The sequence below is a fragment of the Meriones unguiculatus genome, chromosome 2 (genome assembly GCF_030254825.1).
Source record: "Meriones unguiculatus strain TT.TT164.6M chromosome 2, Bangor_MerUng_6.1, whole genome shotgun sequence".
NCBI lineage: Eukaryota > Metazoa > Chordata > Mammalia > Rodentia > Muridae > Meriones > Meriones unguiculatus.
This window is the reverse complement of record NC_083350.1, coordinates 13,791,028-13,813,150: the sequence shown is the minus strand read 5'-3', so window position 1 is coordinate 13,813,150 and position 22,123 is coordinate 13,791,028. Positions and strand designations below refer to the sequence as shown.

Here is a 22,123-nt window from a genome sequence, read left to right as displayed (position 1 = left end):
CTGTGTTCAAGATGATGTGAGTGCACAAGCCGTGCACCTATGGCTATGGAGGAAGAAACAGACCTGGCTGTGTTCTTAATAGCCTTACTGAGATGAAACCACAAGTTTCAAGGACTCGGTGTATTCTTTTTAAAAAAATACTTTATTGATTCACTTTATATCCTGATCATAGCCTTCTCCACCCTCTCCTTCCAGTGCCACCTCCCCTCCTTCTTCCCTTCTCACCCTTCCCCCTTCCCTGTCCCCTGTTCCTCAGAGAAGGGGAGCTACCTCACCAACCCATCCCAGACCATCAAGTTGAATCAGGACTGAACAAGTCCTCTTTCTCTGTGTCCTGGCCAGGCAGCCCTGCTTTAGGGAAGTGATCAAAAAGCAGACAACAGAGTCCATGTCAGAGACAGCTCCCACTCTCCTTACTAGGAAACCCACATGAAGACCAAGTGGCCCATCAGCTACATCTGTGTAGGGGCCTAGGCCTAGTCCATGCATGGCTCTAGGTTGGTGCTTCAGTTTCCACAAGCCCCTCTGAGCTCTTGGTTAGTTGGCTCTGTTGGTCTTCTTGTGGAGTTCCTGTTCCCTCCAGGTCCTTCTATCCTTTCCCCCACTTTTCCAAAAGACTATCTAGCTTCGCCCAATATTTGGCTGTGAGTCTCAGTTTCTGTTTCTCTCCACTGCTCGGTAGAGCCTCTCAAAGGACTGTTATGCTAGGCTCCTGTCTGCAAGAATAGCAGAGTATTGTTAATAGTGTCAGAGGTTGGCTCTCTCCCATGGGTGGGTCTCAGGTTGGGCCAGGCATTGGCTGGTCATCCCCTCAGTCTTTGCTCCATCTTTGCACATATTGTAGGCAGGACAAATTTTGGGTTGAAGGTTTTGTGGGTGGGTTGGTATTCCCCTCCCTCCACTAGGAGTCCTATCTAGTTAGAGGGTGTCCTGTTCAGTCTCCATGACCCCTGCTACTGGGGGTCTAAGCCAGAGTCACCCCATGTCCTCCCAGGATCCTGCCCTGTCCTAGGTCTTGACTCAGGGTATTTTTGAGGTTGAGCCACTATCACCACTGTCTAATTTCAAGTGTTGTTATGACTTCAAGTACACAATGGAGTCTCAGAGCCTCTGGACATACTTGCTGTTACAGCAGCACAACCCAGCTTTTCCTGACTGGCATGGGCCCCAGCTCTATGCCTGGAGGTTGCATGCTCATCTCAGACTTTCATCCTGTGACCTTAGCTTAGGGCAAATCAGGGGGAAGTTGTTGTGAAGAGGAGACATGCATGGTGACTTGGTATTTTCTCTACATGCATAGATACACGTGGTTATGAATGAACTTGTGTTGCCTCGGGCCTGAGACACTCAGGAGTTCTTTGTGCTACTGGCCCAGACGACTGGTTTTGAGAGGTGGGATGGGTTCTTCAGGGTGGGTGAGGCCAAGTCTGAATGCCTGTGTTGTCCTTGTGGACCTGAGCCTGGGCCTGGTAGTCCATCTGTGCCCTCAGGGTAGGCCACCTCTTCCTACACTACCTGGGAACTGGGTAAGAGCCTCCTACATTCTGAGTGAACAGTCTTTTCTCCTTGATGCTTGTATTGGTCTTGTCTTCACCGTCACCTCCTCCATTTCAGTGTAAAGGCTTTTGAGAGACAGGTGGAAAGGTGAGAACATGCTCTCCATTCCCAGCTGCCTTTCTCCCAGGGGGCTCTGAGCAAAACCACCAACAAGAAGGGGAATCTTGCCTTTTTGATACCTTCTGGCCCCCAACTTTCCTCCTATGGGTTGAGAGTGGCATTCCCTACTGGGAGCTGTCTGCTTCCATCCAAATGTGTTCTCTCTGCCCTCTGGGACCACCTGCCAGTGGTTCTCAGGGTGATGATCTAGTTATCTGATAGATTTCCTCTCAGCACATATGCCGAAGAGGGTAAGCCTGCCTGCAGTGTTTGTTCCTGCAGTGTTTGTTCACACACACCCCTCCCAGGCCTGAAGGTTCTTTGTCCAGCATGGAGCGTGGAGAGGTGGACTGAGCTCTGTCACTGTTTCTAGGCCCTTCCAGGGTTGTGTTTAGATGTCTTTGATAGGATTATCTCTCTCTCTTCTGTGTGTGTGTGTGTGTGTGTGTGTGCACGTGACTGAGTGTGTGTGGGCGCTGCCATAAGACCTAGACTATTAGTGTGGTAGGAGTCAACAGAGTAGAGAAAATGCCAAGTCACTGCATCAGCCTCAGTTTCTCCATCTGTGGGATGAAGTAGGAGGGCCATTGGTTGATTCTCAGATTGCTCAGTGATAGGAATGGCCATAAAGACGAGTTCAGTGTTTGGATTTCCAGTTTGTTCCTGACAGTCTGGAGTCTGGCCCCTCATTTGCTGCTTGTCTGGTCTGCTCATCCATCCAGATCTGTCCCAGGAGATAGGATGGGAAAGGGGGGCGGTTATGGGGGCAGGCTGTGATTAAAGCATGGGGACCCATGCACAGAGGAGGCCATTGCTGGTGCTAAATTCCTGAACATTCTCTGTTTTGTGTTGGAAAATCATTTGCCATGGCTGGCGGCAGCCAGGAGAATCACTGGGCTGGGAGACAGGGGCATTGTTAAGCTCTAATTGGTTGCTGAATAATTTAACCACCCAGTTAGCAAGACCAGGAGAGGCTGTGGAGCAGGAGGGCGCTTGGAGGAGGCCAAGGCTGCCTGGCCTACGTTATTTGCCTGCAGCCCTGGCATCAGCTTGTGCAGGCTTTCTGTGCTGCTTCTTGGAGAACCCCTAAAGCCAGTGTGGGATGGGAGGGGGTGTCCAGGTATTTAGCAATTGCCACTGGAAAAAAAAAAACGGCTTAGCCATTCAGTAGCGCTAACAAAGACACCCTAAGGCACCTGTAACTGGGTGCTTTTGAAACCTCATGTGTTTCTAAGTTGCCTGATGACCTGCTAAAACAGCTGTTGGGCCCCACCACCAGGGTGTCCCATTCAAGAGGGATGAGATGGGACGCAGAAAGAGTACCCTCCACCAGTTCCCAAGTGCTGCTTGCTGGTCCCCTTGAAGGTCCTTGCTATCTTCTCAGCCCTCTGGACTTCAGTACTCAGTCACCACTCCCAGGGCACTTACAGTCTGATGAGGGTCATATCCCCACCTACCGCCAATTTGAACCCCAATTAAGAGAAGATGTAGTTCAGATGTCTGGGGTGGGGACTAAATGCCAAGAAAGTCAGGCATAAGGAGTGTGGTGGTTGCCAGAAGAAGGTAGGCCTTGGAAAGTGGGAAGCATGTGAGCATGCAAGGCTGTGCAGTGCATCGAGACCAGCAGTGTGTACCACCTCCTAGAGCTGTGCAGTGTAGTGCTGTTGCTGGTGGAGGAGGAGGAGGAGGCTCCCAGGTCTGGGTAAGGATAAGAACCCAGGTTCATAAGCCCAGAGCAGGCCTTGCATTTTGAAAAGCAGAGTTTTCATTAGTTGTTCAGGGATGATCTGTGTGGCGTGTTTTTCTCAAGGCTGTATGTCAGAGCTTTTCCTGCCCCACTTGCCCTAGCTTTCCTTTTAGACTTTTCATTTCAACCCCAGGGTTCTCAGAGGCTTATTTTGTAATAACAGATGCCCAGGAAGGGAAGTAATAACTTTACCGTACCATCCTGACTCACCTTGGAGAGGATTTGCATGTTAATCTTCTCCAGTGGGCAGTGCACATGAGATAGTGAACGCTGATGGACTTGAAGGCAAAGTGGGGAAGGCCAGGAGCAGCAGAGATGAACAGCACACTTGGGGCCAGAGAGACAGAGGTAAGACAGAGCTGGTCTGGACTGGAAGAGCCCTCTTTGAGTTCTGAATGTTGTGGTGGTGTGAGGCCAGGGGCCCATATGCCCAGAGGCACTGACAGACATCAGCAGATAGTGGGCTGGGGCTCATGAGAACAGTCAGTATTGTTGCCTTCTCTTTATGCAGACCTTGAGAGGCCTACTGCTGCCCCTTAGACTGGCTGCCGCAGCTCCTCCTGTACCTAACTGGAGGTAGGGGGTGGAGTTTCTATTAGACTTGTCAGTAAGAACAGGAGACTACATGTCTCTCAGATCCATTTTTAAGTCCATTAGATAGATATGACCCAAAAACCATGAGGGAAGAAAAACTCAATTCTACTTACATTTGGGGATAAGGGTCTGAAAAGAAGGTGTCAGGCAGGTCTTTTTGGCAAGATGAATCAACCACTTTATATCTTTATGGTGATTTGAATGAGAATGGCCCCTATAAGCTCATATGTTTGAATGCTTGGTTCCTAATTAGTGGAACTCCTTGAGAAGGATTAGGAGGTATGGCCTTGTTGGCAGAAGCTGTGAGGCTTCCAAAGTCCTCACCAGGCTCACTTGCTCTTTGCTTGCTGCCTGTGTATCAGGATGTAAAGCTCTCAGCTACTGCTCTAGCACCATGCCTGTCTGCTTTGTGTCATGATGATCATCGACTAGCCCTCTAAAACTGTGAACAAGTTCCCAGATAAACGCTTTCTTTTCTAAGAGTTGCGTTGGTCATAGCGTATCTTCTCAGCAATAGAACAGTAACTAAGACACTCATCAAATCACAAGTTTTTTCATAGCCAGGGTGGGATTTGGGGGCCATGTGTGTGAGAACCATGTTTAGAAGCAGTGCACAGATAGCTTCCAGCAGGAAACTCTTATGAGAAAGTCTATTACTTCCTCTTAGGTTGAGACTGGAATGTCGGCTTGGAACACATGTTGTTTTCATGGGATAGTCAAGAGAATTGCCTGCAGTTATGAATGACAGCTGCAGTCGTAGTCTCCCAGACAATGCTTTTGTAGAAAGACTTTTCCAGCTGGGATCAGATCAGTAACTACAGAACTATTGGCACCATACGTGGAGAGAGAGGCCTCAGAAGCTAACAGACATAGGTAAGTCCTATTAAGGCTAGGACTTGTTCCTCCTTTAAGCCTCCAGCAGCAGAGGAGGGAATGTTGTCCAGCTGTTGTGTCAACCTTTCTCTGAGGCTGAAACATTCCCAAAGTCAGGAAGCTCCTTAAGCAGGAAGATAAACAATTCAAAAAAAGCTTCAAGAAGTCCCTGAAAGTGACCAGATCCACTAGGTGCCTTCTTGCCAGAGTAAAAGCTGAGAGTCTTTTTCACACTGACTAGTCTCCTTGCCAGAGTAAGCAGTAAAAGCTGACAGTCTTTCTCAGACTGAAGGAGATGAGCTGCCAAGAAAACTTCTGGCCCAGCCCAGCTACCTGACAGAAGCAGAAACCAGCAGAGGTTTAGACCAACTGAGGCACCTGGAAAGGAGCCACCAGCAGGCTCCAGTGTGCTCCAGGTTACTGGCTTTGCGGAGCTGCCAGTCATGCTGGGGTAGGCTTTGCTGATCCCAAATTGGACTTTAGTGGCATCTCTACTTCTGTCTGTTATAGTTACCCTATCTAGAGCTAGCAGAGTGTGTTGTGTCTCTCTAGAAAAAAAAATTTTTGAGTTTTTGTCATTTGACAACAGCTGACACCTTGCTTTGGGCCCAGGGAGACAGGCTCCAGCTTCTGACACTCAAAGCTGAGAGATGAACTCCTGTTGTTGAAGTCACTCAGTTTGTGGAAATTTGTAACAATAATGATACAGTCCCCAGACAAGCAGCAACAAAAACTGCAGGAGCAATGAAGAAAGCAGTCTAGTTAGAGCAGGGTGGCCGCATGGGGACCTAAGAGACTCCTGGCTTCCATTGCAGGGTTGTGTGGTGCAGGCTATTACTGAAAGAGCCTCAAAGTTGGCACAAGACACCCAAGACCAAGTTCTCAGCACAAAGGAGATTTATTTTGTTCCAGAGGGACAAAAGGCAAGGAATAGCGGACAAGGAGAAGGGGAAAAGGAACAGGGAAGAAAAAGGGGGAAGAATATTTGCTCTTTAGGGACAAAGGTCTGCCTCTGGATAGAGAGGAGACATGTGGTCCATAGGCAAATGGCAGTTTATAAAAATAGAAGGGGAAACCCTGAGTTAAGATGAGGTGGTTAATTTTGATTGGACATGTTAATTAAATGAGCCAAACAGAGCTTTTGATTGCTGGACTTCAATACTTTGATAGCTGGATCTTGGTAGTCAGCCACAGCGGGAGGAAGTGGCCAAATAAGGGAATAGACCTGGGTGGCTAGCTTTAGAAATGTAATCTAACAGTTTTTAGCAAGGCAGAAAGAATGGGGGAAGGACAGTGTTTGCCACGCTCAGGCCTGTTAGAGCCCCTTCAGTAGGCGCTGTGTACCCAGACCGTTGGACTGTTGCATTAGTCCATGTAGAGAAGCAACTGTGCCAGGTGCTCGCTGGGTGCCAAGACGCCGTTGGCTCTGTGGCGGTCTTTTCTGTCTCTATAACTGACTCTAGGGTGCCGGGGCTGTGTCCCCACCATAGTCTCAGCATGAACTGGCATTTCGAGATGCTTTGTCATCTTGAGCCCTGTGGACTAGACCTCATTCCCCAACTGAAAAGCCCCCTGGGATGCAAACCCTGCCCCAGAGAAGCTTGGCTCTGATCTGCTTGCCTCACTCGGCCCAGGCATCATCGCATCTGCCTTCTACGGTGTCTTAGAGTTTCTGCTCTGCCTCCTGTGTGACCCACCTTCTCTCATGAGAGCCCTGTGGCTACAGGTAGAGGCCTGCTTGTTCATCTGTTACCAGCCTGTCATCTCAGCAAGGACTCACTGATGTCATTAAGTAGAAGAACAAATGTAGCTGCTAGTGTTTGCACAGCTGACGCTAGACAGGGGTTAGGAGGAATGAAAGAGAACCAACAAGGAAGATGGAGCTCTGAGCTTTGGTTCCTAGCCGTCAAGAGAACATTTGTTGTTTCCTGCTGTGTCCTTTGCCAGTGACCACTGTACATTGGGAAATGGACAAAGGGGAAAATTCTTTCCTCCATGAGTCCTTTCTCTCCTGGTTTGTGTAGCAGAGAAGTGTCACTAAGCTACCCACAGACCCTTCTCAGGTGCCACCTGTTTCCAATGCCACTCAAGGGCTGTACTCAGAGGTCCCTCACTCCCCTACACTCACCTGTGTCCTGGCCATTTCTCACCAGTTAGGCTTCCTCCATCTCTGTCCCACCCTCACGGCTTCTTCCTTTGTGTGTCAGAATAGAGGCTGCAGTGGACATAGCCAGGTGACGTGTGATTCCTAGAAACTGGACATACCTGAGGGCTAATCCTGCTAGCACCATCTCCAGGTGGCATGCAGTGGTTTCATGCAGCATGGCCTCATCCTTGGGAACAAAGCAGCCAGGCAGCCATGTCTGTGCCTGCTGAGGTACTGTGCCCTTCGGGGAAGCATAGGCTTTGGAATGAGCAGATGGTTCCCATCCACACTTCCCATTGACAGGCTCTGTGACCTTTGGTCAATTACTCTCTAGAGCATCTGCAAAAATGGGATCTGGACCAGGACCTAGGGTGACCCAGGGATGGGTGTGTCTGGGACTGAGTTATAATCTGGGCCTGCCTTCCAGTCTGGCCCCAGTGCTGAGATCAGCCCTGGGCTAAATATTCCTCTACTCCCACGGGAATGTAGGCAGCAAAGCAGAGTTAGGTACAGTTGGGGGCAGGGCTATTTTCATGGCTGCTTGAACTTATCCCCCAAGACTCCTGGCTCCTGGTATTAGTCTGTGGCAAAGTTTGCACTCTTTTATAGTCCTGGCTCATTTTGGTGCTACCGTGCTACTCACAGGCCAGGGAGGCAGGGCTGTGGGCTGGCAGAGGCTGCCATATCTTCATGCCAACCCTCTCGGTGGGTGGAGGCTTGATCCAGCCAGGCTGGGGCCTTTCAGTTTTCCTATTCCTTCTCCATCCCTGTGGTCTGTCACTTTGTACCCTCTGTCCTGCTCCTTGTGTTCTTGCTGTTGACTTTATCTTTTTCATCTCAAAGTGATTTCTCTGTTTTGTCCCTGGAACCTTCTTTTTTTATGGGGGTGGGACTGGTCTTTCCACAGATGCCACTAGCATCACAGAACACAGTCTGCCTACACACAGACAAACTGGAACTCTCATGCTGCTCACACCCCCAAGTTCCTTGCAGGCTGTATCACTGGGCAGGAAGTTTGGGTATCTGGGGATGGCACAGGGGAGAGTTGTTGACACAGTGGTTGGCTGGAGCAGGAAAGAGAAGAGGTTGCTGGTTATATGACATGCAAAACCACAGCAGTGGAAGGTGGCTTGTCTCTGAATGGAAGGAGCAGAGACTTCTAAAGATGGCTGCTTCAGCACCTACGGGGGGGCGGTATATGTCTAAGCACTGCTCTATTCAGTGGCCCAGGGCCTAGAGAGAAGCCTGTCTCTGCCTTGGGGCCTCTGAAGGCTTCTTGGGAAGACAGGAACAAGAAAACCCCCTTGTGGGAACTGAGGCTTCTCTCTCCTGTGGGAAGCCATTCACAAGGGTAGAATGAAATTGGGGGCTGGCTTGCACGAGTTGGGGCGAAAGTCTAACTGTGGCCTTACTTTCTTGACTGGCCTCATGGTGAGGTCAGCTCCTCTGATGGTCTCTAACCAGCTGGTGACACTAGGATGTGCCTGTTCGGGCAGAGGGTCAAGAGGGAGGCACCGTGCTCATCCGGAGCAGTGTGCTGGCAACCACTCTCATGCAGTGCATAGCCACAGGCATCAAAGCAGGGAAAGCATCCAGCAGTGTAGACAGCTGCAGTACCTTTGCTCCCATGCACGCCCTCCCTACCCTTGCTCAAGACCTGGTTGCCCACCCTGGATTGCACCTTAAATAAGAGGTGGGTAGCTGCTTTAGGCAGTCATGCCCAGACTGGGCATGATGACTGGGACCCTGGCTTCAATGGGAAGACAGAGGAGGGAAAAGCCAGAGTGTTGCAGACAGTGCCTGACACAGTGAGAGGAGACTGGAAGATGCTCAGGGTCTCGGCCCCCGAAGAGCTTTGCAGAACAAGAGCTGGAAGGATGTACAAGAGTGAATTTTACATCACACATTTCTTCCCTAAAAAAGGAAAAGAAGCCTGTAAGTGTTTAAAAACATACTTTTTGCAGTAAGATTAAAATAAAATACGATTTCTTACTTGAGAGGATGATGTTTCGTTGTCTCAAAAAAAATACCACTTTTCTGTCTATAGTGTTGGCATCAAGGTGAGAAGCAGTGAGGACTGAGAGATTGCATTTCCAGTTTCACAGATGGGGCAGCAGCGCTTCCAAGAGAGAAGGTGACTTGCTCCACATTCTACAGCTCAGCAGATGCAGAGCCTGGGTCCTGAGCTTGGCAGCACTGTGGCACAAAATGGGTTTGGGGAATTGACAGCAGCCTGGGTTCAAGCATTGTGCACTGCAGTACAGAACAGAGGTGGGACCTTCCCCAGCTCCTGCCAGGTCAGCGCCAAGACCTAGATGGGACCCCGGAGAGCCTGAAATATCTATCCAGAGACAAGTTAAGATTCAGCACCAATGAGATGTCAGTCAGGATGCTGCTGAGGAGCCAGGAAAGCTACCCTAGGGACTACTTCAGGTAGGGATTTGAGAGTAGTGCAAACAGCCTGATATGTAACAGAGACTGGACCGTCCTCCACCACAATATCGTGTGACTGCTGTTCTAGAAAAGCCCAATTTCAGGCTTGCCTGGAACTGTTCTGAAAGGCAGCGAGGATGTCTGGAGCAGGCGACAAAGAGGAAAATGCCAGGTGCTCCTGTAATCTCCCAGGAGCCGGCTCCACACTCTGGTTTTTGCTTTCTGTTTCTTGCAAGAGGGGCTGAGAGGGTTGCAAAGCCAGCCTGCCCAGCGGGTCTGCGACAGCTTCTCACCCAGTGTCTCTCCACACACTTCCTATTTTTACTCTTAATAGCCACGCTCAGGGTTACCAAGGTCTCCCTGTTGCTATAGTGAGAGGTGATGGCGCCAGCCTTCCAAAGCGCTGGACTCTTGGCTCCGAGGGAAAACGCAACCCAGGTTGCTGTATTTTGAGGTTTGACTGAGAAGATTTAATGCTCTGTATTCCAGCCTTTGCAACAATGGCAGCTTGTGCTAAAAAAATACATAAAACCTCAATAACAAAGAATAACGGGCAGTTCTGGGGAGTGGGCATCTGAGAATATACGGAAGATAAATTTTAAAATTACAAAGATGATAAAACTTCAGAAAAAATATAGAAAATGACAAATAAATGAAAACAGACGTTGCTAACACAGTCTCCAGGGCTCCTGCTGATAGCCCCATCATCAGTGTTCCCGCACAAGCCAGCGCTGAAGGCAGGACAGCCCTGCCAGCACGTGGGGAAAGTGTTCTGGGTGGCCGTGTCTTGTAGAACCCTGTGCACAGGTCAGGTAACATCATATAACTCCACACAGCACCCTCCCGCTCTCCTTCCCCAGTGTCTCTCGAACCCACAGGGTCACCACTGACCCCCATTGTCTGAATATGCTCCTCCTCTCCTGTGGGTGACCGGCCTTCTTGGTCCCTGTTTCCCCACACTAACATGGTCCTTGCTAATCAAAGGACAGTCTCAGGCCAGCGGAGTGGCATGGCTGTCCCCAGGGAGATTATTAGAAATGTACACTGCCAGCTCACCTGGCTGTTCGCGTCAGCATCTGTGTTTGTATTAGGGCTCAGAGTCTGCGGATCAGTGATCTCAAGTCTGTATCCTGCTGAGCTCCAGGGTAGGAGGCACAAGCCAGGTGCACAAGCTGCTGAGCAGAGAGAGGGAGTGAAGAGGCCAGTGAGATGTTTATAAGAGTGGAGGAGTGGGGGAAATTCTATAAGCTAAATCCATAGAATCTACAAGCGTGGCAACTGGAGCCAAGATAGTTGCTCAGGGCAGAGTGTGGGTTTCAGTAACAACAGCCCCCACTGCCTCTCACTCCCTTCTTAGAGATGAAGATGTTAAAGCACAGGAAGTTCTACGGGCTTCCTCAGGATCACACAGCTCATTGTTGGTAGGGCTAGCAAAAAAACCTGATTCCATAGTCTGGGCTATATCTCAGAGTGGTTAAAAGTACAGAGCTGCAGCTGAGCGGCAGGGTGAGGAGGCTGGTTTGCCATAGTTACTGATAGCCCAAGTCAGGGTTCAAACTCAGAATGCTTTTAGGTACCAAACTGATAGTCTTTCCACCTCGCACACTTCAGCAAGGTGGGAAGTTGGCCTGTGCACTCAGAACAGTCTCTCCCTTCACAGTGACCCCTCATTTCACCACCCACCCCTACCCTAGTGCACTTAAAGACAATTTCCTTCATCTTTCACAGTAGGAAGATACAAGGGGCAGATAGCACTTTTCAAATCAGGAAGCAATAAAGCAATAAATCCAACTGCTCCCCTCTGCAGCAGGCAACCAGGCCCAGAGAACTCAGGTCCCTCCTGAGGCCCTGCCCTCGATCCCTGCTCCCTGCAGGATGCTGGGCGCTTTGTCTCTGGTGGCTGGAATGCCCAGCCAGGCTGCACAGTGTGGCTGGCTTGCTAAACCGGCATCAGCTCTTCGTAAGGCTTGAGCGGAAAGACAGCTCCTCCTGTGGTATAGAATGAAATATGAGCTTGCTGGTAAAGATTCAAGCCATGCAGAAGTGTGTCCCGAGATACTTGAGACAGGCAGTCTTCCTAGGGGACTTTCCTTGTCCCACTTCCCAAGGATAGCCACTTAACATGGCCCCCTCCAATGGCGCCTTCATTTTCCTGCCAGCCTTCGGGTTGTGCAGGATCCCCGCCACAGCAAGGCTATTTTTAACAGGCATCCTAGGCTTCAGGGGGTTGAGGAGAGGGGTAGGAAAAAGATTCCATTTGTATATTTTTAATCCATGCACATTTGAGAAGGCAGCGGCGTTCCCATGCCTGCTGCAGGGGTTGTGAGCAATTGATCAGGCTCTGGACGCTGGGTGCTGGGTAATCCTTTTTCTTCCCCTAACAAGGCTGTAGGGCTTCCAGGGGCTGGGCCGTGCTTCTCACCGCCTGGCAGGCTCCTGATCCCACTGCCCCCAGCTCTCTCCTCTCTCTGACTGCCTGGAGAATCCTGGCAGGGTCTCCTGGGCCAAGGAGGTCTGGGAACCTGACTGTCAGTGCCAAGCTGCTCATATTTAGAAATGTCTGCAGCCAGACTTTGGCGCCTGTCCGACATGGGCCCGGGCAGGGGGTGCACTCACGAGTGCTGCCTCCAAGCAGGCAGATTCCCTGTATGAATATCAACACAGCCCGGTTTTGTGGAGTTGCTGTGGGAACCTGCACCCCTTGGATACAAAAGGGTGTGTGCAGGTGGACGGCAGATCACAAACAGCAGGATCACAGTGATGTCACAAGGCGTGGGCTGGCCACATGGTGGTGGGAAAGCAGTTCCAGCTCACTGTCCACCTTCTGCACCCCTTCCCCGGGGTACCCAGGGTATGTCCCTGTCTTGGGGGGGCTCTTTCTGACTTTCAGGGGGCCATGCCATGTCCCTGTCTTGCCATCCCCTTTCCTGCTCTGAGCTCCATAATCTGTGGGACAAGACTGAGATTGCCTGCGCCAGGTCTATTCCTTTTCCTCTCTGTGAAGGGCTGGGTCCTCGGTGTCTCTTATGGCATTGGTGCAAAGTGGCCAGAGGGGCTGTCATCCCCTATACAAAGCGGCCTTGAAGCGCCTCCTGCTCTTCATGTCACTGCATGGTGATGGAGGACTTCAATTCATGATCACACTTTACACAGTAGCCCTCTCAGGTGACAGACACTGCCTCAGCCTCGCAAGCTTTTTTTTCAAGACTCTCTTTTCAAGACTGTTCCTTTAGGGGAAGCCATTCTGGAGCACTCACTTGTGCCTCTGCTGTTTAAAGCGCACCAGTAGGGGCGGGCCCTGCGACTGCCTCTGCCTCGTGGAGGCCTCCAGACCTGAGAGGTACAGCAGTGGGAGCTGGGATAGGAGAGCCCCACCCCTCTCTACAGTGCCCCGCCCCTCTCTACAGTGCCCCGCCCCTCTACAGCTCTGCTCTGGGGCCATAGGGCCTTGCTCTTCATACAAGGCTGTGTTTCTATAGCCCCACCTCTTGAGAGGATCTAAATCCTTCAAGAAGACTTCTGCCTCCTACTGCCCCTCTGCTCCCTGCAGGCAGAGCTCCGAAAAGGGTCAGGAAGACTGAGGAGACACTTTCTCTGCATCTCCAGCCAGCCACCTGCCACAACTGAATAAATAAATAAAATGACGAAGGGGACCCACAGGGAGCTCAGCCTCTGCAAGCACATCCCAGATTCAGATGAAGAGCAATCTAAGACAGTAGTTCCGGAGGGCTCAGGGAGCCTTCAGGACAAGCCCCACCTCCTCCACTTACAAAAAATAAAAAATAAAAATTAAAAAAAAAAAACCAAACCAAACTCAGAGGGTCAGAGGAAGTGGGGAGGCTGCCTCTGCCTCAAAGCCAGTGATAGACCTCTGAGGCCAGAGGAGGTGAGATCTGGAGCCAACCACAAGTCTGCCCTAGGTATCTTGCCCTTGGGAAAATTGCCTTTTCATACAGTTGGGGGTGGACATTGCGATTTTTCTTTGAGGGTTAATTGTTTGGCTGACAGCACAGATAATTAGGAATGAGAATCCTGGAGCGAGGGTGACAGCACCATCTGCTAGGAATATGTTTCAGCCCCACCCCCCAGGAGGGCCAGGACGTGCTGGTCATATATACACATACCCCCATGCCCAGAGATGTGGGTGTCCCACCATTTCCCATCAGTCCAGTGCCAGATGATCCAGGTGACTGTCACTGGTGGGCCATGATAATGGCCTGCTTCTTAAGGGCAGCTCCTTCCTTCCCCCACTGCACCTGCATACACATGGGGCTGTCTTAGCAAGTACCACTAATACAGGGGTAGGGGCCCTGATTTCTGTTCCTCCTTATAGTCTAATATGCTGTGCCTGGTCTTCTGCTGGCTGGAGGCAGGCACAGGGAGCTGCACAAGCTATATGAGGCCATTGATGTTTGGGACCATCTTGCTGCCTTGTTCAGGATCTGCCACCTGCCCTGGCTAGCCACTCTTGGACCTGTGCTGCTTCCAGAGTCAGGCTAGCCCTGGCTACCATGGCCAAGGAAGGATGACCGAGGTGGAAGTCCTGGGTGTTGGTAGTAGTAGCTGCTTCAGCATCAAGCTGGGAAGCCTTTGTTCAGAGTGGGGGACTTTCTTCACAGGGGCAGAATCCTGAGGGATTAACCTCCCCCTTTCAGTTCTCAGGAAGAGATGGCAGAGGTAAGAGAGCATACGGAGTGGATGTGTGCCTTTCAAAGGGGATAACAGCATCTGTCTTGCCTTCTAAAGCCACTCTGTGCTGCTTGTTGCCCCTTGAAGAAGGTTCTCTAGGGCAGAGCTGTGGGCCAGGTAGCTCGGAGGTTGGTAGTTATTAGCATTTAATTGTAGCCAGTTCTCTTTGGGCCCAAGATGCTGCTGCTGCCTCAGTATCTCTCCAGCTCCTGTTCTCTGCTTCACATTCCTCACCCTCCTGCTTACCCCTCCTAGACTTTCATTTGGAGAAGAGAGCGAAAGCTCGATTGCCTTTCCTGCTCCCTAATAAGGCACGGTTCACACTTGCTTTACTTTCATTCAGCCCTCATCCTCGAGGTTATGTGGTGTTTTTTGTTTTGTTTTTTGTTTTTGTTTGTTTGTTTGGGTTTTTTTTTAGAGGAAATTAACCTACCACAGGGAAGCTTCCTGGAAAAATATGATATTTAAAAATTGGAAATGCCAGCCTTGACCTTCTTCCATTCACTGTGTTACATTCAGCAATCTTCTCAACCTCTCTGTGCTTCTGTTTCATCTCTGAAACAGCTCTTCACAGAACTACTTACTGCAAAACAGGATGCAAAAGCCATTTCTAGGCTGCAGTCATTATACACATGGCCGACCATCATCCTCACCTTGCTTCATTCGTCCACTGAGGCCAGAGGGGAGAGTGTGTGTTGTCTGGCTCCATCGCTATCTACACCCGGTGCACAGTGCTTTCTCTTCCTGAAGTGGTGGGCACCTGGGCCATTTTCTCCATTTACAGTGCCTTCTCAGCAGCTGGCCCACTGAGGTCAAGAGGGCCCCTAGTGGACCTCAGCCATGTGGGCAGCAGAGCTGGTGTCCAGGCCTGATGAGAGGAACAGGGCTGCAGGCTGTGTGGTCCCAGTGTCCAAGCAGGTGGCACAGCCTCCTTGCAGAATAAAAGCCATAGTTTTGGCCCTAAAATGTCGGGGTTCAGTACGACCAGTGTCAGTGTCTTTGTCCCTTGCCATAGGGAGCTCTACCCCCCCTTGCTTCTTCCTTTAAGGTGAAGGGCTGGAAATACATTCGTCATGGGGCCGCAGGTAGGGTGGTCTTCTTGGAGCTCCTGAAGTCTTGTCCCAGGATTTGGTGGGAAGTATTAGGAGTGTCCTGTTCCCTGGACCTCCCATTGGCGGAGGGAGTGCATCCGTCTCCCTTCTCTCCCAGAACACTGGGACAGCTCAGGGGTCCTCTTGAAGGGTCTGACTGAAGCCTGAGTGACAGCTAGCAGGTGGATACCTGATTGAAATGGGAGTCTTTGACGCAGACAGAATGAAGTATACAGAGCTAAGACATCAGGAATAATGGATGTGTATATGCGCACACACATGTGTATGTGTGTGTGTATACATCATTTGCTGATCCTGTGGTCAGAGCACTGTCAGTGGAAACCCTACATGCTATAGGCTCCAGGCACCATGGGATCTAATAATAAGGAACAATAAGAGGCCAAGTAGAAGACTCCAGAACAGTTCACGCCTGGACCTGTCTGTCTGGACCTAGTTGTGATAGAGACCGCTGTTCTACTTTCTACTTACAGGTCCCCTCTGAGGCAGCTGGAGCTCAAGTCTCCCATCTGTGAGGATCTGGCCAGCCAGAAGAGGAAGGGAGGATGGCATGGGGCTTACCCAGGCCTGAGCAGTGAGCCGAAGCTTGTTGGACCTGGAGCACCGACTGGGAGGCTGCGCTGCTGGAGTGACTCAGGAAGAATTGATGCTCTGGCCCCCAGCGACATGTTCATGGTGTAATGACAGGTAATGAACCCGAAGCTCGGCTATTCTTTATCAATGCTATGGCAGGTAGGGGAATATATCAGTTTGTATGCGGCATATAGTGTCAGGCTCGAGAAGATAACTGTGCAAACAAAGCACACAGAGCCCGATAAGATGATAGATGGACACCTTAGAGTTATTTGTCTTCAGCCATGTGCTTGTTGAAGCCAGGTACCGGAAGATTTAGCATCAGCTGAGCTCACTTCCTCTGCCTTGTGGGAAGGCCTGGCGCCTTGGCTATGCATGCAGCATATCTTATTTGAGGGATGTAGAGTACAAATCAAGAAGTCACTCTTGTCATGAGCTCCTGCAGGAAGTGGGGTGGGGGGTTTTGTCAGCGAGGAAATTGAGGTAAGAAAGGGCAAAGGAGCTCTTATATACCTGTGATGCCTGAAGGGTAGATGGGGCTTTGTACTTTGGGACCACCTCAGGTTTGGTTCACATGCCCAGAGTTTTGGTGCTGCTTGTGTTGCTCATAGAAAATGGAAAAGTGGACTGTGCCCATCTCTTCCTTCAGGGCTGCCTGTACTAGTGGGGGAAGACTGAATGCGCCAGGGAGGTCGTTTGTAGGGAGGTGGAGGGGACATGCAGAGTCTCGCAGATTCTGTTGGTCGAGCAATTAATCCCAGGACTTAGCCAAGGGTGGAAGCATCAGGCAGATCCCTGGGGTCTAGAAGGCATGGCTCCCTGAGACTAGAAGGACAAGGACCGGACAGGGCTGGAAATACCACAACAGAACTAGTTGGCTGGTCTTTACCACATATGAAATGAGGGTGGCACTCTGGTAGCCTCCTCCACGGGGAACAAAGAAGGCTGAGAGAGAAGCAAAAATAGCTTGAAGTCTTGGGAAATGACCCTGGGGCAAGGGAGAAAGGCCAATGGTTAGCAGCAGGAGACCCAAGAGGGTGTGGCAAATTCCATCTAGCTCAGGCTAGGGTTGAGGTCTTGGTCAGAGCCAAGGGCTGGGGAGGAGCAGAGCATTAGGACTTCTGGGTGGTCTTGCTTTAAATCAACTAGAAAGACTAAGTTGAAGAAATTTAGCAAGCTAAACCCCTCTCTAGGAAATGGATAGGCTACAGGCCACAGGTGGGGGTGTCACTGGGCTCCTACCTGCTGGAGAGAGTGGAAAGGAAAGGAGCTTGAGTACTTGGAGCGGTGGGAACTGGCTATGCCTTGGGGTGGGGGGGGGCAGCTCCTTGGGTTCTGGGTTAAACATGACTCTGAGCTACTAGTCCTGAGCATCATGGTCCACGGTTCTGCTTGTGGTGGAGCAGCTGATCAACACATTTCTGCCTGGGCTAGGGTCTGGCTAGGGCTGACCCTGCGAAGGGTGTGGGAGAAAAGATGAGGCTGAGTGGAGGAAGCAAAGGTCCTGCCCTGCAGGGATGGGCCAGGATTCTCTTAGTGTGTGTTTTCAGGGACCACAGCTGCACCATGCTGATTAACCAGTATTTACCAAGCGCTTATTGTATTAGTTGCTTTTCAGTCATGGAGATCAAATGACTGACAGAAACAGCTTAAGATAGGAAGGATTTATTCTGGCTCACGGTTTGAGGGGGATGCAGTTCATCATGGTAGGATGGCATTGTGGCACCAACAGCTGCTTGTTATCTGTGTGAACCAGGAAGCAGAGGGTGCAGGCTGGAACCAGAGCTAGGCTATAAACCACAAACCCTGCCACTATGGCCTTACATTCATCCGCCAGCTTGGGTGTCATCTCTCAAAGGTCCTATAGTCTCACAAAAACAGTACCTCCAGCTGGGGACCAAGTCTTCAAATGTTTGAGCCTATAGAGGACACTGAACATTCATCCATAATACCTCTCGTGTTACGGGCGCTGAAGCCAGAGCTCCAGAGAGCAAGGCATGTGTCTTGAGTAGGGTTTCTATTGCTGTGATACACCACCATGACCAAAAGCAACACAGGGAAGAAAGGGTTTATTTCATTTACAGTCTATCATCTAGGGAAGTCAGGGCAGGAAGTCAAAGCAGCAACCTGGAGGCAGGAGCTGATACAGAGGCCATGGAAGAATGCTGCTCACTGGCCTGCTCCTCTTTGCTTGCCTAGCCTGTCTTGTATAACTTCCAGGATCACAGGCCCAGAGGTGGCATCACCCCCTTCAATCACTAATTTGAAAAATGCCGCACAGGCTTGCCTGCATGCCAGTCTGCTGGGGGCATTTTCTCATTTGAGGCTCCCTCTTCCCAAATGACTCTAGCTGTGCCAGTCAGGTTGACACTGTGGCTTCATATGGGGCCGAGGTCATAGCACAGAACCAGATCCAGGCCTTAGGTGTCTCAAGACACTATCTTCAGATGAGTAAAACTCGCTCTTACACAGGTGGCCCAGGAGAACTAAGTGAAATGGAGCATGCAAAATACTTACCTGAGCATCTGGCGCTATAGTAAGTGATTGGCGCACTGAATTATTTCATTACTGGGCTCTTATGGAGTAGAGGTGGGGCTTGGAGAGAGTTCACTCTACCGGAGGCTTTTGGTAGAGGACAGATTTACAAACCTGGCCATCAGAGCTGCTCTGGCTGCAGGAATGGGGGGGTCAAGGGGTGCCTAGCACTCAGAATTGCTAACCACACCTTGAGTGTTGAGGCAGAAGCTGGGCTGAGAAAAACAGGAGCCAGGAGAGGCATGGGAATTTGGAGAAATGATGAGCAGACAGAACATTCTCAGGATTCTTAGAGAGTCTGCCTCCCTACATCCCATATCAGTGTTGGGGAAGGGGGAAAGGAGAAGAGGGAAGAGGGAGAGGGGGAGGGTCACGGAAGCCCAGGTAAGTCTGGAGACTGGGACCAGTTACAGGTATAAGCCATGATAGTCACTTTAAATTTGTTAGTAGCCATATTGAAAAAAGGAAAAATTAGCCAGTGTAATTGATTTTAACAGTGTGTTTCATTTAGCTCAGTATAGACCACTGTAACTTCAACAGGTGATCAGTACACAATTACCAAGGAGATGTGTTTTTCCTCCCACAGAGCCTTTGACATACTGGGTGTATTTTATACTTAATTGCCCATCTCAGGATAGGCCACATTTCAAGAACTCAGTGGCCTGCCCTATGTGTCTGGTGGCAACTGGATCTCCCAAGACAGTTTTAGAATCTAGAAGCGCTTTCCAAGGAGCAACTGGAGGCTAGGTGGATCCAGAACCAAACAGTAACAGAATTTGCTACTGTGTAACTTTCTACAAAAAGTCTACAGTGTGTCTCTAGAGAAATTTGTACAAGAGGTGGCCTCACTGTGTAGCAGAAGATGACCTTAAACTCCTGATCCTCCTGCCTCCACCTCCCAGGTCCTAAGATTCCAGGAGTGAGCTACCCTACCTAGATGCAAGAGATATCTCAAGTCACTTGTTAGCAATGGAGGCCTGTGTTCTCTGGAGCCAGGGTGGTTTCTGGCTCTCCAGATTGTTGACTCAAGTCTCTGCTACATGTGAGTTTGAGACTGACTTCAGGCAGTTTCTGAAATACTCTGAAGCGGTCAGAGTGTCACTGAGCATGGAACTAACGATTTCTATTATGCTGGGTGACCATGAAGACTAAAGAAAACGGCGAGTGATTGCTGTGTGACACTTGGTGTCAAGAAATAAGTCTTTTTATTTTTGTTAATCAAATGGAAGCAAATCTGAGCTCCTTCATGGAATGAAGTCGGCGGACTTCCTAGCAGACATTTCTGCAGCTCTGTCTCTGCCCTCCTGGTGCATGAGAACCTCGCAACTCGGGAAAACGGGAGGGCGGCCAGCCCTCAGCCCATGGGGAAGCTTCAGACCCTGGTGGCTATCTGGAGGCAGCCTGTGTCCATCCTCCCTAGGGTGTCACCGTCGCCAGAGGTCACCCAATACAAGTGAAGGCTATCGCCAGCCTGGGGTCCAAGCAATCCTGCTACGTTTGGGTCCCACCCAGTGATCTGTCCGTGACAGCTGCCCTTCAGCCCTTACTTACTCTCCTGACCTCAGCCTTTGAAACAGTCCTATCGTACCCCCCCCCCCACACACAGCCAGAAAGATGCAGCTCCCCAGGATAAGAAAGCCCATATCTCATTGTCAGAACATGGCTGCTCTGTCTGGGAAAGGGGGACAGGGTACACTTATTATTCTGTGACTATCATCTGCAGTTGCCCCTGGCACCCAGCAATAGCAGAAAGCAGTAATTGCTGTGTTTTTATTAACACAGTGTCCTACATGTGTCGCTGGAACTCTGCAAGGTCAAGTCCCCCTCTGCTCAGGCTCCGTCCAAAGAATGCATTAAAGAATTTTTGCCTTCTGGGTTTTTTTTTTTTTTCTTTTCCCTGAGACTCACACACGCCCCTGTGTAAAGAAGGCTGTTGTAGAAATCACAGGTGTTTATGAGACGCTGGGGTCCTCCAAGGGCTGTCTGGCCTGAGAGCTGAGCTGAAATTTCTGCCTTGATTCCATATCCCTGATTTCAAGAAGGCATCTCTTTTCTCACCTTCTGTTCTCTGGTTGTGCTCCGGGCAGTGTCCTCTCAGTAGAGTGCTCCTATCAGGTGCTCCTCCTCCAGGCTGAGATCCTCTCAAGGAATTCCTCCGCTCTGGAGGACGGAGAGTCATGTGTGTTACTGGTGATGGCAAGTGTCCATGACTTCTTTATTTTCCTAGCCTGCTAGGTGGCCTCTCTACCCAGGTTATTCTGGTTGTCCACAACCTGTTCTTCTGTACAGAGTGAGGCCGTGGATCTGAGAGAGCCCTGTCTCTCTAGTGTGGCCCTGGGGAGGACTGGAGCCTGAGGGAAGGGGACAGATTGGTGTCCTGCATGGTGTAGAGGAAACGGAATCAGGAGACACAGGTAGGCATAGTGAAAAGTTGCTGGGCATGGACCATGCAAGAACAAGGGTAAAGCCTAAATCAAATGGAAACTTCCCAGGCCCCTGGCCCTGAGCTTCGCTCTCTGGACCATGTGTAGTGGAGTGAGGGGCCTCTGATGTTCGCTGTGGTGGCATCTGTGTCCTTTTAGAACAGAGGGCTCCACTGCATCCCAGCAGGCGCCTGCTTCCTGCTGGGTCTGATGGGTCCTAAGCCTTTGAGATGCTCTGAGTCTTAAAAGACTCCTCTAAAACCCGTGTCATTGTGGCTTGCCATCTATTTCAGAAGGTGGTATGCACATTCAGGTGGCAGTGTGTGAGGGGCGGTGTCCTGTCACAAAATCCAGCATACCAGACAAGAGTGTTGCTCTGGCTCTTCTCAGGTTGCTGTGTGGCCCTGTGTGGATCTCTGAGCTCCCCCCCTCTAGCACCCCCCACCATTAATAAGTGCGAGGAAGTATGGGCAGTGTGATTCCACCCCGCGTCGAGCCACATCTTGAAAGAACGAGGCCTGGTGATGGGTCTCATGGCCTAGGGTTAGTGAGAACTGCGGCAAGTCCCTTTCCACACAGAGTCTCCAGGGCACTGCTCTCTGCGGTGCTTCCTGGGGGCCCACAGGGAGCAGCCACCCATGTGTCACCTCAAATTTTGCAACAGGGGAGGCAGAAAGCCGCATTGCCCTTGACTGACAACCTTCATACATGTACTTAACAATTTTAATTTTTCATGGTACTCCTGATAAAAATAGTGCCCAACTAAAAACAAAAACATTTGTATTTTCCATCTCCTTAATTAGTTTCTAATTTGGGGGTTCTTATTAGCTTAAAATCATCTCAGTAAAATGGCCCTCAGATGAGGGGAAAAAACAGGCAATGCACAATCAGTTCCAGAGAGACCTTGCTATTTAATTATGCTGATTGGCGCTCTAGAGACCCCCTCAATGTGAGCCTCTCAGAATAAGCTTGATTTGTGCGATTTGGTTTTTAAAATTTTTTGGATGCATATTTATCATGTTCAGCCCTGTGTTGTTCTCCTTGAGATTCTGACTTGTCTCCTGAGAAGTGGGAAGGAGATCCCAGGGGCTTCGGCCTGGACGCCCTCCCACGGACTCCTGGGGAGGGCCAAGCTTGCAGGGAGCACAGGTCTCCTGGCAGTCAGGAGTCAGGCCGATGGAACTGTGGAGCTGGGTGGTACAGGAAAGCTTCCGTGAAATCATCAGGAAGGGCTGATTCTGTGTCAGAGATGTTTCCAGAACAGAATCCTAGATCGTGCTAGTCTTTGAAGACCCTAGGGGAAAACCAGTTGGTCAAAATGAATTGTCTCTTATGCTCCAAACCC

General features: G+C 50.4%; 1 protein-coding gene across 1 annotated transcript in view; it reads left to right on the top strand.

Moving 5' to 3' along the window:
* The window catches only part of Zbtb7c (zinc finger and BTB domain containing 7C), a 317,429-nt gene that overhangs the window by 56,199 nt on the left and 239,107 nt on the right, over positions 1-22,123 (top strand). Inside the window, exon 2 of the mRNA XM_060377033.1 lies at positions 15,721-15,934. The gene's annotated coding sequence lies outside the window, so the exon portion shown is untranslated. The remainder of the gene's footprint in view (positions 1-15,720; positions 15,935-22,123) is intronic.